General features: G+C 43.0%; 1 protein-coding gene across 1 annotated transcript in view; it reads right to left on the bottom strand.

Annotated features, from left to right (window-relative positions):
* Positions 1-6713: 6713 nt before the first annotated feature.
* CDK14 (cyclin dependent kinase 14) overlaps positions 6714-12352 on the bottom strand; it is a 316963-nt gene continuing 311324 nt past the window's right edge. Inside the window, exon 14 of the mRNA XM_017817641.1 lies at positions 6714-10918. The gene's annotated coding sequence lies outside the window, so the exon portion shown is untranslated. The remainder of the gene's footprint in view (positions 10919-12352) is intronic.

Below are 12352 nucleotides of genomic sequence, written 5' to 3'. Positions count from 1 at the left end.
TTTACTGATGGCACGTACTCCAATTCCATCTTCAGGTATTCACACACCAGTCCAAACTCCTATTACTGCACCTGCTTGCTGCATGGATGTATCTGAGGGCAGATTAGGGATCTAGGGCAATACAGTAAACAGGACTGAAGGTGTTGCACATGAACTGATGGGCCATAGCAAAGTGCCTTCAGGTATGCTAAGATGGTGGAACAGGTTGCCCAGAGAAGTTGTGGATGGACCATCCCTGGAAGTGTTCAAAGCCAGGCTGGGTGGAGCTGTGAGAAACCTGGTTTAGTGGAAGGTGTCCCTGCTCACAACAGGGGGGTTGGAATGGGATCGTCCTTAAGGTCCCTTCCAAGCCATGCCATTCTGTGATTCTGTGAAAGCCTGCACGTGATAGTGTTTGGAGGGGTATGGCACAGAGGATTGGGTTGGGGTCCTCAGTAGCCACCAGTGGGACGGTGGGACACAGGCTGGCAGGAGCAGGTGTTGATGGCCAGGCTGTGGCAGCTCAGGACGCCGTGAGGGGAGCGAGGGGCCTGGCTTTGCCCAGCAACCCACACTCAGCACCCGCCTCTGCCCAACAGAGCAGTGGCTGAGAAGAGAGGGGAGAGGAACCCCCACGTTCACAGTGCCACTTCACACAAGCTTCGGAAAAACTCTGTGAGAATCCTGACCCTCGCCGATCCCTCCTCTCACGGCGGCTCGCTGCTCCCCCGCGCCGAGCCCAGCGCCGGGCCGCACCTAACGCTCCTCCTCTGCCTCCGCAGCGGACACTCCGGAGCTGTTTTTCCCTCTCGTTGGCGCCAGAGTTTCCAGTTTCCCAGCAGGCGCGGACACACCGCAGCCCTTCCCGGACCCATTCCCGTCTCTCTTCCCGCCCTGTGCGGGCAGCCCTGTGCGGCACCGGGCACCGGCGGGACGGAGCTTCCACCTTCCATGGGCTGCCCGCGAACGGTGCTCCAGGCCATGGTCCCTGCCCTCCCATCGGCTTTCTGCCCGTGCCCTGTGAGCCATCGCGTCCCTGTGGGGAATGAATGCGTGTCTATGCAAACCAGGCATCTGAGATGTGTTAGCATGGGCGGCACACCTGAATGTGCTCCTTGTTCCTTCCTGGCATGCTTTCCTACCAGACAGAGTCCTGCAGTCAAAACATTTTGATGTGAAGCTGCTCAGCAGCCGAAGTTGCAGGTGTGGGAATCACCAGGCCCAGTGCTTGGAAAGGCACTGCTTGGAAAGGCACTGTGGTTTCTCCCCATGAAGTTCCTATATAACTGGCACAGTCCTGTTAGGAGGGTGGATGGGAGACCACTAACGAGTGAGTCACCGATAGTTTGATGTGTTTTAGACTCAGCACTAGCAAGGAGCAGGGGACAAAGGCGCTTTAGTTCCAGTCTGTCATCAGGGCTCCAGAAAGAGCTGATGTCATTCCTAAACTATGACTCTTTTCTTTCCCTGGGCTTTCCCTGTCTCATCCAGTTCACCTGGCACTATTGCTGAACTGGGGTTTGTCACAAGCATCCTCTCACAAAAACTTGGTATTTTGTACTTCAGCAAAGCTGTCATAGTGAACGCCACTGGGCTAACACTGCAGAAACACACTGGGGTGTTCAAAGGTCTGTGTTATTACAGGTAGTGAGTGTATAGCACATTTCCTCATATTTAGGGACTTGTAAGGGCTCATCCAGAACCCTCTGAGACTCTCCTCTTTCCTTTTATCAATCTTTTGTCCTAAATCTAAACTGCAATTGCTTGGGGAAAGGATATCCAAATGTCCCTTTCTCATGTGGGGGTCATAGCCCAGATAGCTAGGTGAACATTCAGGAGATTTCTAAAACAAGGGAACTTGCCTGTGACCATGTTCTAACCACTGCCTGGTTCATGGCCTTGCCCCCAGATTGCATGCGCATCTGTCTCGTGCCCTCTCTGATTCCTCCACCTCCAGTCCTGCTGCATCGACAGATGTGTTCAAGCAGAATTCAAAAGAGCAGACCTCAAAAGAACAGCAAATCCTCACTCTTCCAACCAGAGTTCACTCGCTGTTGTCTCTGAACTGGCAGAAGAACAGGGTACCTCTGACCACTGATGGAGCTGCTCCCAAAATTACTGGTTTCTACTATTCCAGATTAGTCACTCCACGTGCACGAGTGCAAGCTGAACAGCCAGCAGTGAAAACACAGATGTTGCCCAGATGCAAACAGGCATTTCTGGAGAGGACCTAGCAGATAAGGGAGACCGGAAGCACAGCTCTTCTATAATTCACGTCCTCGCCTTTCAAAATACCCTACACTGGCCTGCTTTCGGAGTGACCAACATTTGTAGCAGTGAGCAATGTACATAAAAAGGACATGTTAGAGTTAAAGTGGTTTGCATTTATTATGTGTAATGGGCCAAAACAGCATGCTGGGAGAGAAGTAGCTATAAAATGTTAACCATCTATATAAAAAGAGTTATTTCTGTAGAGCACAACCTTCCATGCAGAAAGTCACTTCTGCTTTGCTGTCGATATTGAGTGTTATAAAAAAAGAATGAAACTATAGAAGAACATCTGAAATGATCTCTGAAGGTTGTGTCTGTCTCCTGATGCATCTGAGTGGCAGTTCATGGTTACAGTATTTCCCAGTGAAGGTGACATGACGGTACATGCAGGTTCTCCTGCTCAACACTGACATGATGTCGGGCATTTGGTCAGTGAACAACTCTTCACAGTCATATAAGACCACAGCACTCTGGAATGTAATTTACTGTTATCTTTGGACCTGTCTTTACTGCGAAACGTGACTTGTTTTTAACACAGAAGTTACACTGTTGTTGTCAGAAACAGTTCTAAGTATCTTGAATGCCCAGTCTTCACCAAACATCAAGTGAAATACTCTCTTGGGTGCTTGTGCCCATGCAAAATTTTAAAAATAAAGAACTGAATCTATGCCTTGGGGTTTGGGATGCGTTCTTTTTTCTTTTTCTTCTACAAAAATATACAGTTCATATACTTTTATACAAAAATACGGGTCTTTACATCTATGGTAAAGAGCCTTTCCACTGTGCCTTTTGCAACTGGACCTGTCTATCTCTCATTGGCCTCTTCAGCCACCAGTGCGCTTGTAGCAAATGTGGGTAGAGCCGTTCCCAAATCTTCGTTCGTGAAGCCTAGCCATGATGATGATACTAATAATATGATATATTCCAGAGCTGTGTGTACAGCTCATTTCATTGATGCACAAATATCTCTGAGCTCTCAAGTGGAAGCTGGGGGTAAACCTATAAGTAGATGGATTATAAGATGAACACCTACCCTTTTGAAACCTGTGCCATAGTTCTAATACCAGTTGAAAGGTGAGGTTTCTATGTTTCTATGATATCATAAATCTCCTTAGGCTTCAAGACTTTCAGGGGTACACAGCGCTGCAGTATCTCATTGTATAGCACTTAGAGCTGTTACGTCTTTTATATGAATCACCATATGGGTCCTTGAAAAATTAATTTTAAAATGTTTGATTTTAATTTAGAAGTTCTTTCAAGGTAGTACAGCCCTGGCAATCACTACTGGGCCCTTTGGGAAACAAGAGAAAAGGAAAAAAAATAAAAGAACATTTTTGGAATAACTTTGTTTTGCACAACTCAGTATCAGTCGGCAGAGGCAATAACGAAGGGGCTGCAGGACTGCTCTCAGCTATTATTGTGCCTGGCTCGCTCTCAGCATGACTCACTGCAGACAATATATCACACCAATCACAAGGGGAATGAACAGTAAATACTTGGCCCTGGATAGTTTTTTTTTCAAAATCTCTTCAGTTGTTTTTTTTTTTCTCTCTGATTTGTATCCCTTTATCCTTGCCCATGTGCTATATAAGCTTCTCAAATCTAATGTCCATAACACCACCCCCCACTGGTAGCAGCAAGCCCTTCCGCTGCTGTAGGGTTTACTTTGCAGAGGTTTACAAGGAGAGGCATTATTGAGAAACTGTATGTGTTAACCCAGTGGCACAGGGTTGCTTCAATGCCTTCCCTCTGGTTTTTCTTTTCTCGGGGGAGGGGTGGCTGCTATTCTAGTTAAGTGAATCTCTTGCTTTGCTGTAGCAGTCAGGCTAGTTTAGGAAGAAAACCTTGGGGCTAAACAGGCTAGGAGTGCAGCCAAGGGGGTCAGGAGACGGCTTTAAGGATTATACTACATAATTAAAAGCTCACTCTGAACATGCTTCCTGGTACCCAGTGCTCAAACACACAAACCTTTTTAGGTAATAATTCTTGGTCCTCATTTGTATCTGAGGGATTTGTAGGTTAAAGTTGCCATACAGGTAGTGAGTCAGGAATACCAATTATTCATCTAGACTAAAAAAAGACAACACCTTCCTAAACCTGCCCTAGCCAGTGAGAACTGGGTGTAAAACATAAATAGATGAATGTGCATGTGTGAATGTGCATGTGGTTTGTTTTTGTGCAATGCCCTCTGGGTGCATCTGATCTCATTCTGCAGCATCTTTCTGGATTAAAAAGTGGGGATTCTTCTCCTAAAGTGCTCTGCGATCAGAACTGGGTCAGAACATTATTCTACCAGATAATACCTGGGACACAAGACTCACATTTGAGCTTATACTTTGTGCTAGCCCCAAAGAGGACCATTTTTTTTTTCAAATACTTCTAATCAGCTGGAGCCAAGACTAGAATTTAGGTCTTCCATTATCTATATTGTAGGCTAGTGGATGCCCCATCAGGCTACACAGAGTGCAAGCACTTGCTCTACAGTGATCCCCATCCCAGACCAAAATGATGTTAAGACCGACAGACTCCTATAGGCTCCTGTGTTTGCTAAAACAGCATATTCTGATATTTCGGTCAGATATTTTAACCAAGTCTGTGCAAGCTGCATTAATTTAGCTTTCATTGTCTAAAATTAGGTCCTAGCAAGATGTAGGTACCAAAAAAACTAGAAGCATTGGAAAGGAGGAGGAAATATTGAAGACACATATTGATTATATTGTGTGAGTAATCACTTGCTTATATTGTGCTATAATGCACAAATAAACAGTCTACGAATCCAGGCAGCACATGTTCACTAATCAAAATAAATAACCCGGTGTGAACAGGGATAAATCACACTTCCACATCAAAGTTGTGGAAAATGGATATTGTATGTTTTGCCTGATTTTCCACCAGAATTATCACTTTTCTATTTCAAGAGAAGCTGCAATAAGCCAGAGTTCATCCTCTGTACAATGATATATTTAATTCAGACTTGTTGGGCTTTTTTTTTCAGAATACTGGCCTTTCTACTACTTCAGTTAAATCCCAGTGTACTGTAAATAGGTTGTCACATATATATCCCTTGTCACAGCTGGATAAACACATCGTGTGGTGGGTGAGCAACTGGCTCACAGGTTGAGCACAGATGGTAATAGTGAATGGAGTAACATCAGATTGGTGACCTGTCACTAGTGAGGCTCCATCTTGGGCACTGTGCTCTTCAACATCTTCATAAATGACTTGGTTACAGGACTGGAAGGGATACTAAGCAAGTTTGCAGATGACACAAAACTCAGAAGAGCTGTTGACTCCCTCAAAGGCAAGGAGGCCCTGCAGAGAGACCTCAACAAATTAGAGGACTGGGCAATCACCAACCATAGGAAGTTCAACAAGGGGAAGTGCTGGATTCTGCACCTGGGATGGGCCAACCCTGGATGTACATACAGACTGGGGAATGAGATGCTGGAAAGCACTACTGTGGAAAGGGACCTGGGGGTCCAGGTTGATGACAAGTTAAATATGACTCAGCAGTGCCCTGGCAGCCAGAAGGGCCAACCGTGTCCTGGGGGGCATCAGGCAAAGCATTACCAGCCGGTCGAGGGAAGGGATTGTCCCACTCTGCTCTGCACTGATGTGGCTTCTCCTTGAATATTGTGGCAGTTTTGGGCACCATAAGAAAGATATTAAGTTGCTACAGGGTGTCCAAAGGAGGGCAATGAAGATGGTGAAGGGATTTGAGGGGCAGCTGTATCAGGAGCAGCTGAGGGCACTTGGTCTGTTGAGCGTGGAGAAGGGGAGACTTCATTGCAGTTACAGCTTCCTCATGAGGGGAAAAGGAAGGGCAGGCACTGATCTCTTCTCTGTGGTGACCAGTGACAGAACCAAAGGGAATGGCTTTAAGCTGTGTAAGGAGAGGTTTAGGTTGGATATTAGAAAAGCATTCTTAACCCAAAGGGTGGCTGGGCACTGGAACAGGCTTCCCATGGAAGTGGTCACAGCACCAAGCCTGACAGAGTTCAAGAAGCATTTGGAGGATACAAGAAGCATTTGGATGATACAAGAAGCATTTGGATGATACTCTCAGACACATGGTGTGACTCTTGGGGATGGTCCTGCGCAGGGCTAAGGGTTGGATTTGATGGTCCTTGTGGGTCCCTTCCAACTCGGCATATTCTGTGATACTGTGATATCAAAAAATGGAAAGAGACACCAAATAATTAACTCACTATTACAGACCGAAATATGAAGAACCTTGCCCAGTGTAGTTAGCACTGGCTTCTAGTTTTGATGAAGCTCATGTTTGACTGAATCAGTGCCTAATCTTTTCAACTCATTAGTGTCTAGCGCCTGCCTGCTTCCAAGTACTTTTCATTCCTTAAAAATCTCATGTTTACAACCATTTCCTTGTTCAGTTTTTGGAGAACAAAAGGGAAAAGAAAGGCTTTATTCCCTGGGTTAAGTCTAGATCACATATACAAAGGAAAAGAGAGATTCTGCTACACTTTATTCAATATGATGTTACAAGAAAACAACAGTTACAGCTGACAAACCATTACATCTTTCATAATACAGACAAATTACAAGGTGTAACAAATAATGCGACATTTATTTTACTGTACTGCTTACTATGCTGTTCTTCTGAAGTATATATATATTTAATAACATTAACATTGTTTTCATGTACCAGCCTTCCCCTTTTTTGTTTGTTAAAAAAAGAACACCTCTTGGTGCACCACATAAAAATCCGCGTGGAAGCTGGCAAGCAGGGATTTTGTATGCAGCACCATTGAAATGCATTTTGGGGGATGGGAATTATTAGTGCATCCTTTACTTTCAGATTTTTTGCTTATGTGAAAAATGCAAGGCAGTAACATACAGTCACTCCACCTAAATGCTGGTAGGGGACAGTATCGTTATGCTCAGTAATGCAGCCTAATTCTGTTTATATGAGGTGTCTGCATTTTGCTCCCCAGTCTGTACAGCCTAAACCTTTTATATAACAAAGATTACAGACCCAATAATATTCACAGATGATTATTTTGTATATGAGCATATCAGAGCATTGACTACACATTTGGTTGCGTGCACTGACAGGGTGCACTGAGGGGTGTCCTTCACCCACCAGCCCACAGGGTATTTATTATCTTATCTCCCTCCAGGAGTCTGAAGTGCAGAACCCCTGTGCATTAAAGAGAAAGCAAAACCCCCTGTGCCTCTATCTAGTGCAGATTGAATTTTCACTGTTGTACTGATGACTTGTCCTAAGTCATGGTTCTGATTAAAAAAAATAGTGGAAATTAAAAGGACCCAACCAATCCAGGACACCATGCAGTAATGTAATATAGGAAGTATTGGAGTGTCCTGTCTGGTGTGGTGCCTGCTGGGTGTGGATTAGAGCTGATCTGAACCCAGCAGGAGAGAGGACTAAGCCATCTCCAGCTGGTTGACTAGTAAAGTCAGATTCCGTGAACTTGAAACTTGTAAGGACTCTCTGTATCATGCAGGCCATCTCTGTCACCATCTTCCCTTCCCCGTTCACTTAATATTAGATCCCACAGAGAGTTAGAACACTTTTATCTGCCTGCTATATCTGTTGCCCTGTAGCTGCTCTCCCGTCTTGCAGCAAAGCCACATCCTCTCAAGTATCACCAGGAAGGATCTACTGGGGCTCAGTCAAGTGGTAGGAAAACGCAAGTTATGCTGCTGCTGGCTACTGACACCAAGAAAGTTGCACAGTTTCTCAAGGACTGTGCTCCAGAGACTACTGGTCACTGAAGCCAACTTTTGACTGTTGACAGCATGAAACTTCACGTTCCAGGTACCCACAGCACATCTGGAAGGCTGGGCTACTTCTTGTCCCTTTGAAGATGCTGTGGGGAACTGATTTGGGAAGGATGAGAGAAAAGGATCTACTACTGATCTTTGCTGAAGCTGTCTAAAGACCAATGATGGGATTTAAACAGTCCACTCTGCATCACTGAGAAGAGCTGTGCTGAAAACAGCTGGAGGATTGGGCAGCTGTCAGGGGGGCCTAACTGATGTATCTCAGTCAGGCTACTCATGCAGGTAAGGGCTCTGCTGGAAAAGGGAAGAGGGAAATAAGGCCGTACTGCTGTCAGTTCCCTGGCCAAAGGAGCTTCTGCTTTCTAAAAAACCCTTGATATTTCCCATCAGATTTGATGTTTCAGAAGATTAATTTGCAGGGCTCATGTGAACAGCACAGTGTGCTGTCCCCTTGGTGCTGGGAGAACATCCCCAGGGCCCAGAGCCTCCACAGGAGAGCAGCAAATCCAAGTCACCACAAACCCAAGGCAATCAGGGGGCCTGGAAAGTAGGTGCGTAAGTAAGAGATCCTGGTCACTTCTTAATGATCAGTAGCTGAGATACCCTCACTACTGCTGAAGAATAAGTTACTACTTAGAAGCCTAGATATTTATGAACTTTCCTTCAGGCAATTGAGTTCAAAGATTTTTGGACCAACTTTATTTCAGTGGTTGCTTAAAAGTGGGAATGGGGCAGAGAAGATAATCTCACTTGCATGTGTGTGTACACACACATACACACATACATACATACCTTAAGCAAATACTGTATGTGAGTCACTACGGATAGTAATGTGCTAGGCTTGTGGGAACAGCTGGGGAATTACTTTCTATATTAAACCTTCAGATGGTTAGCTGAGCAGCATAATTGCTTGCCTCTCAATTTAAGCTGCCAAGTAGAAACATCTATGGAACTACCCTTATATTCCTAATCAAAATCTTTGTTACATTTTCAAAAATTCTTCAGATTTTTGCAGCAAGTTTTTTTTTAAAAATAGCTAATTTTAATCATCAAACTGCACACGATTTAAGTAGCAAAGATAATGTATAAAAGACTTTTCTCTTACAAAAAAAAGAAATATGAAACCCAAACAAACAACATCTAAGGCAGTTTCAGTGTGTGATAAATTCAAAGTTCAGTGGTCACTTTTCCCCTTATAAACACAGAGGAAAAACTGTAGTAAGTTCTAAATAGGATTGTGACTGAAAGTGGCTTTCAGATGGCTTTTTGCAGATCCTGAAACAGAGATGTCATGGGGGAAAATTGTCTTTTAATGGCTGTACAAATATTGAGAATATTTCCACAGTTCAGCTCTTTGAAAGTGTAGACTCCTGTCCTAGTTCATTAAGAGACCTTTCGTAGCTACTTGTGCATTCAAGGATTTGCCTTATTGGGTGATTTTTTCTTATTAAACACTGCTGGAGTTTAATAAGATGGCAGTAGCACAAATCCTTTTCCCCTCCTTTTAAACACTGAAAGCTAACCAAAGTGTTACCACACTTCTTAAAAATGTAATTCAATGCATCCAGCAAGCAAAGGATGTCAAATTTATGTGTAGAATAATATTGCCTAGCAAGCGTTTCTGTCCGAGCAGGACTATAACTCAACAGTGATTTTTGCACCATACCCTGCCCTTTCTGAATGCAAAGCATTGTATACAGTCAGGACAGTTTTTTCATACCCCTGAACACAATGTTCTCCCCAACCATAATGTATCGGGGCTTCCTTTTCTAAAATCACACAATTTCTTGCAAAGTTTGCATTTGAATGATTCATTCAGAAAAGCTATCTAAAGACCAAGGATCATGTAGTGCCTTCCAATCAGCTCAGAATACGTACTGAAAATAACTTGAAAGGTGCTTTGGTGTGGAACAGCAAACAATTTGGGATGAGGAAAATTCTTCACCTTGCTTTGTACATGGCAAAGTAAAACAGCTAGATTTAATGGCTCATTCAATGAAAGTTTTTCTGTACCTTAGTATCTGCCTTGAATTAAACAGAACAGTTTCAGCATCTCTGTTTTCAAGAAAACATTCCAAACCAGGTAACTACTGCGAGGAAAAACAGAGATGTTAACCAAGACCCATAAAAGAAATATATATTCTTGAAGGAAATGAAATCATAAAGAATTCACTGTATATTCACTGAATGTCAGCTGCATACATCTCATCATTTTTGCTTTGTCCTTCTCACAGGCCTATTTTGAAAACTGGCATGCTACATAGCCTAAGCAGAGTAACCAAATTCAGAGTACTGAAGTAAACATGCAATTATTGCCATGTTTTTAAAATGGATATGAATGGTCTGAGGGGATAATGAAAAAAGAAATAACCCAACAACACTTCAGGAAGAGTGGCAAGGTGTTATAATTGTCAGCTGATCAGACAAGCTGGGCTTGCCCTGGAAGAAATAGTCTTCCCACTGGTTGCAAAATATGCATAACTCTCAAAGAAAACACACAGTTCTTTATGCCACCATTGCCTCTTTTAGTACAGCTGTTACTGAAGAAGTGTGAACACCAAATGTGTTGTCTGAAAGTATTTAAGACATTGCTGGTGCTTACAAAGATGCAGCGCTGCAGTGGAAAATCAAACAAAATCAAACACAAAAGACTGAAAGAGTACATGCCATGTATCAGTAAGCAAAAGCTTAATCTGCACATAGTTCTCTGAAATCACAAGGTATCCAAATGCGTGCAAGGTTTTTAAATAAATTGCAGGGAAAAACAGGGTCTTGCCAGCTTCAATTTTCTTTTGAATGAAATCCACCACAGAGAAAGAAAGGAAACAGGCCGTGGTTCCTTCCTGGTGTCGGCCTCCTCATTAGGTTTTTGTTTCCCTCCTCCAACCTGGTAAATTTAATCCTGTAAGGAAACAATATAAATTATAATAAGCCTCATGAATTGCATTTTTAAATGTTTTTTTAACTTGGTAAAAGATAGGTTAGTCCAAAGCTAGTTATGAAGACACCAGCTCAGAGTGAAGGACAGACTTACAAAGCATGTTTTGAGCTGGTATGTCAGGAAAATGAACTCAAAACACCAATGTTTTTGGAGTGGTCGCCCAATTGAGATATAGTAATCCATATTAATGTATCTCTGCCCCAAGTGCTAATCTTCAGAGGTGCCATTAGCACTCACATTCTCCATGGAAATTATAGACAGCCATAAACAGACAGTCAGCTTTTCTAAAAGTGGTTACATCCCCTGAATGCAAAGGAAGGTTGCTAAATGCTGGCACAGCTTCAGAAGTTTACAAGGTCTTTTTGGCCCCTTCCTCATGGAGTTCCTAGTGATCACCTCCACAGCAATGCTTGCAACTAGTTTATCAAAAGGTCTCCTCAGGTCTCCTTCCCAAGAGTTGTTTGAGGTTCCCTGGGGCACATCACAAACATTTCTGCAAACACAACCAGGTTATGGAGCTCCTTGGTGTGCTGCATTTAAATGTATTCCCCTTTAGTTCAGTGTATTTCTATTAATAGGCAGATGACTAAATCCTCTCCTTTCAAATAATAAAATAAACACTATATCCATAGCATCACTTATGTCATCTTTCACTCTGCTGATTTATAAGCTCAAAGTAGTAACTGAACTTGCAAGCAGATATCATGATGCTTTTGAGGTTTACACAAAACAGGAGACAGACTGAGAATGTGGGACGCGTTACTGTAAAACAAAGCACCCAACAACTGCAAGAAGAGCCAAGTAAAGGCTAAATGAAGGCTAGGTGAACTGAAGCCACAAAAAGGATTTTATAATTAACGTATTTAATTAATAAATGTCCAAGTAAAATTCTATGCCAAGTAATAAAGTGAGACATTTCTGAGAAATTCTGAAAATATATTTGTTAGGTTCTTCAAGACCAAGGATTGTAACTACGGACCTGATACATTTTTAAAATGTAGTTGCAGGAAGACAGTCAGATGTGAAGGAATTTCATCACTTAAGAAAAAGAATGCTGAAATATTAATTGAGCATGGAACTGGTTTGTATTAGCATGTCCTAAAACTATTTAAATCAAACTGGGTGCAAGTGCCAGTGAATCTAGTCTAGCCCTCATTTCAAAAGCAGGAGAAAAGCAAGGCATCATTTTTGAACTGCAGTTTCAAGCATAACATTTTAATTGTATCTTTCAACAAAACAGCCCAATCTCTTAACTGTCGTAATTTCCAGGGTTCCTATCATGATTCTTGAGAGCTCTTCTTTTTTTCTTTAAGCATCAGGACGCTTGGATTGGATTAACAAAAGTCTTCGGCCCTCTTGGAGCTTGGTCTACTAACTCTAGAGTCCTTCCTGGGT

This window comes from Lepidothrix coronata, unplaced genomic scaffold, assembly GCF_001604755.1.
Source record: "Lepidothrix coronata isolate B3197 unplaced genomic scaffold, Lepidothrix_coronata-1.0 Scaffold62, whole genome shotgun sequence".
Classification (NCBI taxonomy): domain Eukaryota; kingdom Metazoa; phylum Chordata; class Aves; order Passeriformes; family Pipridae; genus Lepidothrix; species Lepidothrix coronata.
This window is presented reverse-complemented; position numbering and strand designations above follow the sequence as displayed.